The following is a 6,746-nucleotide window of genomic DNA, read 5'->3' on the forward strand; positions in this document are numbered from 1 at the left end:
TTTATATTTTATATAGAAATAAATCCATTTAAATTATCAAATGAGTTTGAACTATAAATGTGTTATGGATAATTCAAAAAATCTTGGAATAATTATTGTAACCCCCTAAATATGAGTTTCCAAGAGAATTCACCAGTGAAATCCCTTAATTTAAATAGATAAGAAATATATTCAATTTATTAAATATTAACATCAAAGCCTTTGTCTCTCCCACCTCAAGAGCACCCGCCGCAGCCAACGGAACTCGCATTCATCGATAGCACTCTCTAGACTGGTATAGCGCCAAACTCCACAACAACAAACTCTAAACCTAATATACTATGTTTGGAAGTTGCCCGCGCTTTTCTCCCATACCTCCTCCGGATGATGACGCCGTCAAAGGAGGGGAGGGGATGAGCCGTGATCTCAACACTCAACTCTCAAGAACTGGTGTCAAGGGTGAGGGAAGAAACTACATGAAGGAGAGTTATAAGTTTCCAGTTTCTTTTTTTTTGAGATCACATTCAGAAACAACTTTATGACTTGTGACGACTTACAAACCCCACACACATCGTCGTACAAAGCCCCGACCTCAACGGAGCCGCGCATCACGCCTATACCTGGGCATATCTCAGGCTCGGGCGGGCCAAAAAAAGCCCGGTGCTAAAAACCCAAGCCCGAGCCCGGCCCGACCCAACCATGGGGCCTACTAAATCGGGCTTGAGCTCGAGAAAGCCCGACATAGCCCGATCGGCCTGGCCCGACTACGGCTAAAATCACGTTTTCTGCAAGCCCAAGCCCGGCCTGATCTGTTCATTGGGCTCAATTTTCAGGCCCGAGCCTAGACCAATGGCACACTTGGGCTCAGCCCGGCCCGAGATTTTTGGGTTGGGTCGGGCCGTCCGGGCCGGGCTGCCCATGGCGAGGTATAATAGTCACGCCGAGTCGCCCACCCGTGCATGGACAGGTACCTACCCAATCCCCCTGCCGCGCCTGCTCTCCTCTTCCCTTCCCCGTGGGGGCAAAAGAGGGATAATTTCACATATTTGATCTAAGGCCTAAATCAATTCACAAACTGACATGCTTTCAAAAAAAATTCACTCTGCTGACCCTTTCGTGTGGCGCCCGACAGCTGGGCGCCGCACCCTACTATGCAGCGCCCATCACTTAGGCGTTGCACATCCTGCCAGCGTGGCAGCCCTGGCCCCACAGACAGCACTGCAGCGCCTAAGACTTAGGCGCCGCACTGTGTATATTGTAGCGCCCGTGTCTTAGGCACTGCACGTTGACTTAGCCCGCATCGGGCCAGACCCTCCCAGGCAGTTTTTCCAGTTGCTCTGTTGTCACAGAGAGCGGCGGCGGCGGCGCCCCCTTCGGATCCCCCCCACACCCCTCTCAGATTTGAAGTTTTGAGGCTTGGATTCGATCTCCAATCCTTCCTAGTACGTAAACTCCTCCGTTCCCTTTCTTTTCCTCCGTAAAATCGTTCAGTGTTCCAAATTAAGTTTTTTGATGTAATATTGCAATTGGAGATGATAAGTCATCCATCTCAGGAGCCATTTCCTGGTCTGACCTTCAAATGTGGAATCCTTTTCTCATCAATGGCAAGTACTTTGAAAACAACTATCAAAATTTTATTTAGTTTTACAAGTATGCAGAGAGCCGACAAGGCAGCAATGCTATTGTTCAAATGTGGTCAAGGCAGGCTTTCGGTGTTTCAGAATGAGCACACATTCATTGCAACCAAAAGAATTGGTAGTCATATCCGGTAGTATATGATTCTTGTTGTGATGGAGGATGTGTAGTCATATCCGGTGTTCATACCCGGTGTTCATATCCGGTGTTCATTCGTTAGGTGGAAACTCTTTTGGTGTTGTGATGGAGGATGCGTAGTCATATCCGGTAGTATATGATTCTTGTTAGTTAAACCTAGATTGTTTATTTTTTTTAGATATATATGAGATGCCTAGTTTTGTAGATAATTATGAGATGTTGAGTTTTGTAGCTATATGTGAGATGTTGAGTTTTTTTAGATATATATTAGATGTTGAGTGTTTTCCGATATTTGAGATGAACTCATGTATGTTTATTGTTTGAAATTGTAAGGATGGTTTGGCTTCTGGACGATGTCTACGACGTGCAACACCGGTCCTACATGATGCGCGAGAAGGATAAGGTAATAATGAGTACTCTAAATCTTTTGCAAATTTGCCTTTAGTTGAAATTTACATGCCCTAAGATTTGTCATTGCTTGTTTTTTGCAGAAGCTTGAACCTCTGAAGATTCGGTATCACCGGGTCCCTGGTCCTGCCATGCCTTACGATGAGCGGTACACACCGTACATCAAGCAGGCAGGACTACTCCCGTGGATTCTGTTGGTCAGCCGGTCCATGCTGAATCAGAACGCTCCACTGGTGTCCGCTCTTGTTGATCGGTGGAGGCCAGAGACCCACAGTTTCCATCTTCGGACCGGGAAGATGACCATGACGCTCGAGGATGTCTCGTTGATCACCGGTCTTGCTATCGACGGGAGGCCTCTATGTATGAGCACCGATTCTGATGGGTGGCACGAGCAGATGATTGCTCTTATCGGTATGGCTCCTACCGAGGCTGAGGATGATGTAGAGGAGGGAGAAGAGAAGAAGAAGAGGGAAAGGAAGGCAGCTGGAGCTGCTTTCACGTGGATTCAAAATAACTTTGCGACGTGCCCTCCGGATGCAACTGATGATGTGATCCATACACATGCTCGTGTGTATATGTGGTACATTGTGTCGAGGACTTTGTTTCCTGACTCCACTGGCAAGAACGCTCCATGGATGTGGCTGAAGGCGTTGACCGTCTTCGATAGCAAATGGAGCTAGGGTTCAGCGACTCTTGCCTACTTGTACCGACAGGTAGTTGGTCTGTTTTGTGATCAACTCATTTATTCATTAGCAATGCAAGCTTGCTGTCAAGTTAACATTGTTTTTCTTTCATATGTAGCTGGATGATGCGTGTTGCAGGATCACACTTAGTGCAGGCATTGGTGGTAATCTGCTTCTACTTTCTGTATGGAGCTGGGAGTGTCTGCCTGTTGGACGCCCGAAGAGCGTCAGGTTTGATCCTTGGTATGCAGATGAACATGACGAATTACGATGCCCCACATGGGCTTACAAGTGGGATATCGTTTCCGAGATGACGAACGATGTCAATCTCATGTACCAAAAGTACATTGCCGAGTTGGACACGATTACGCCTGAGCAGGTAAGGAGGTCATTACTTTAGTCCTTTCTCATGCTTGCTTGAAAAATAGTTATCAAATTTGCATTGTTGCCCTGTTTCATAGGTGGAATGGCAGCCATATGGCGCGGGTGAGAGCTTAGGGTACACCGCGGAGTTCCGCCTCAACCCGATGTGCTTGCGGGATAAGGATCTCTGGCTTATGCGGTGCCCATTGATATGCAACTGGGCGGTTGAGTTTCATTTGCCGCATCGCGTGTATCGTCAGTTTGGTCTTTTCCAGCCTCACCCGCCGGATTGGGTGGACACGGATAAAGCACTTCATAGGTAAGAGAGCATGTGTGCGTATTGTCTAATCATTGGGACTCCTTTTGATTGTGCTAATGTTTGGTTTTATACCACGCAGGTTGGACAGGAGAAGGCAACGGAAGATAAAGGACTGGGCCAAGCATCATTCTGCGTATGTTACCCGCTTCCAGCTTTGTGTGGAGCAAGCTCGTAACACTGCACGCGCCCCGCTTCGTGAGCACAACTCACTTGCTTTTGATAACTACGTACGATGGTTTATTGGAACTACTCGAGTTGAGATATGCCCGCCGGCATATAATGAGGATATTCTTGAAGAACCCGTAAACTTTGAGGATCTAGCAAAGGGGAAGTACAACAGAGATGTCAGGCTAGGGCAAGGAGTGCCTGCTGTTCCGGTGATTAACTATGTGGTAAAGTGTTCCCCTCTTTACTTTCCTGTTGACCGTATTACACATGTTTGAATGGCTAACGCATTCATTTTTTCTCATCCGCAGCGCACCGAGATCAAGAAAGCAGCTGATGAGAGCCAGTCTATTCTGGAGAAGACACCTGTTGAACTGGCAATGATGATGGTTCACTACGAGCATTCCTCAAGGTACATATCGCATTCACTATGAGAGCCAGTCTATGTTGCGAAGTTTGATATCTTACACACTTGTTCATGTTACAGCGTCAGGCCAAGAAGTTAAGGCGGTTATCGAACCTTCTCGGTTGCCGTGATCCTGAATATGATGAACCATCTGCCTCTAGGTCTGGTACACCATCAGACCCCGCACCTCACCATGAGGGGGACGATGTGAGTTCCTCATATGCTTGTGTGGATGATGAGGGTGGGATCACCCAAGAGGTATGACTAATCATTTAGATGTGATTCTCACTTGATTACGACATCGGCCTTCACCATATTGTTTCGTTGTGTGATAGGGCGATGAGCTTGATGATGACATGACTTTGGCGGACGCTCAAGCTCGGTCCGCATATGTGTTCAAGCCTAGGCAGCCCAGACGCCGGTACACGCCCAACGACTATGACAACAGAGGCAACCCAAAGGTGGTCGTAGGGACCTCGCGGATGGCTAGATTGGACGATGAGGCGGAGGAGGAGGCGGAGGCGGAGCCGCAGGCGGAGGAGGAAGTGCACGAAGAGGAGCCTCGTGCTCCTAAAAAGAAGAAGATTACCTGCAGGCATGGCACCAGGAACACGCGTGGAAGGCATTAGTGCTTTGTGTTAGGTTGATGAACTTGTGAGGTTATGTTATATGATGAACTTGTGAACTTGTGAGGTTGATTAACTTGTGAGGTTATGTTATGGTATTTGTGTTTGCAAACTTGAATTGTCTTAAATGATGTGATGTTCAAGTTATTAGTTCTCTTTGCTTAGCATGTCCAGTTTATAGTACTTTTATTGATGTTTTAGTTATTTGAGTGCTGCTGCACCCCACCCAAAATGGCATCTGTTTCTGCAGTTTTGCTTATAGCAACACTGCAGCGCCCAACATTTAGGCGCTGCACTGTACTGTGTGGCGCCCAACTGTTAGGCGCTGCACTGTACAGTGCAGCGCCCTACCCTTAGGCGCTGCACTACTGCCATGGCTATCCAGAAAGCCAACAGTTACTCCCATGGCTACTCCCACTACATCCATAATACTTACAATGACTGCAGCATCACATCAATATGAACAAACACAAATTTTATGCCGACGATGTTCATAACTTAAGATAATTCGAACATTAGTACGACATGGTTCACGACACATTCATTACAAATGACAAATGGCAGCTTGCCCTAGAAGATAGTTCACCAACATCTCACATGCCCTCACAACTTCACAACACATTCATTAGAAGATAGTTGATGAGGAGTGCACCGAAGCGAAGTCCCTACTGAGTAGAGCGAGGCCATTTACCCTTCTTGTCACGTGCCGAGTCCTCCTCTTGCGCCTCGCGAGCCTTTGCAAGCTTTCTTGCCCTCTCCTCCTCACGAGCAAGTTTCGCTTGGCGTGCCCTCTCCTCCTCTCGTTTCTTCCGCTCCATCCTCTCCTTCTGGCGACGCTCTTCCTCCAAGCCCCTTCGAAACGATTCTTCGAACCTCCGTTGCCGCCTAAGACAATCTGCGTATTGGTCCTCTTTCACATCTTTTGGCACTTCAAGATCTATCCACGTGAAGTACTTGCATAGAGGAGGCGGTGACTGCATAAAAATTTGTTGTTAGTGTTGACACACATTTCAGAGTAACATTTTACTTCTCGAGCTTACCGGTGGTTGGTCATAGGCGTTAGTTGGAAGTGCACGATCATAAGCATAGTTCGGGCATACAAAATATCTCCGCCCTTCCGTCCATGCTTTCTTTCGGTCGGTGGACACCTTCACCTTGCAAACATCTGCACACCAACATTGCGGGATGTTGACATCTTTCTCCTTCACCTTGTCCAAAGATGCGTCCTCCCACTTGTTCGGCATGTCTTCTTGGTTAGCACACGGTGGCCTCGTCATGGAACCGGATGAAGCCATGCCTACAAAACAGAGAATTATTGGTCAACCCTAACCCCCACTTAACAATGAACACAACCCTAAGACCAACATAACCCTAACGCCAACATCAAACACACATAACCCTAACCCTAGCATACTATGAAAGCCTAACCATACCAAATTAGCAAAGAAACAAAAATTTCCAAATCCTATCAAAAACTAGGGTTTCCCCCACACTAGCAAGATCTGAGCAAATGTGACAATTCCTATGGATGGAAACGAGGGGATCGGAGGAGATTACCTTAAGGGAGGGGATTGGCTTCGAAATCCACGGTCAAATACTCCGGATCTGAGAAGGATTTGAGAGGGGGAGAGAGGAGGGCAGAGGGGAGGCACTGAGCTTCGGGTTTGTGTTGAGGGTGGGGGTGTGTGGGGTGAGGATGGGTGGGAGGGAGTTGGTGCAGCCTAATAAATGTCTAGATGTGCAGCGCCCAAGGGAAAGACGCCACACTACACAGTGCAGCGCCTTGCCCTTAGGCGCTGCACACCTGGACATGCCAGTCCAGAGAGCACCAGGAGCGTTCCAGTAGCTTTACCACCCCGAAAACTGCTAAGTCAGTGTGCAGCGCCCAAAGGCTAGGCGCTGCACCTAACAGTGCAGCGCCTAAGGCCAAGGCGCTGCACTGTGTAGTGTGGCGCCCTGACCTTCGGCGCTGCACACGGACTTAGCAGTTTTTGGGGGTGCAAAACCTACTGGAATGGTCCTGA

General features: G+C 47.9%; 1 protein-coding gene across 2 annotated transcripts in view; it reads left to right on the forward strand.

The window, feature by feature from the left end:
* The first annotated feature begins 951 nt into the window (after positions 1-951).
* LOC119269708 overlaps positions 952-6,746 on the forward strand; it is a 15,439-nt gene continuing 9,644 nt past the window's right edge. For both annotated transcript variants that reach the window (XM_037551607.1, XM_037551608.1), the window contains exon 1: positions 952-1,009. The gene's annotated coding sequence lies outside the window, so the exon portion shown is untranslated. The remainder of the gene's footprint in view (positions 1,010-6,746) is intronic.

Source organism: Triticum dicoccoides, chromosome 3A (assembly GCF_002162155.2).
Source record: "Triticum dicoccoides isolate Atlit2015 ecotype Zavitan chromosome 3A, WEW_v2.0, whole genome shotgun sequence".
Classification (NCBI taxonomy): Eukaryota; Viridiplantae; Streptophyta; class Magnoliopsida; order Poales; family Poaceae; genus Triticum; species Triticum dicoccoides.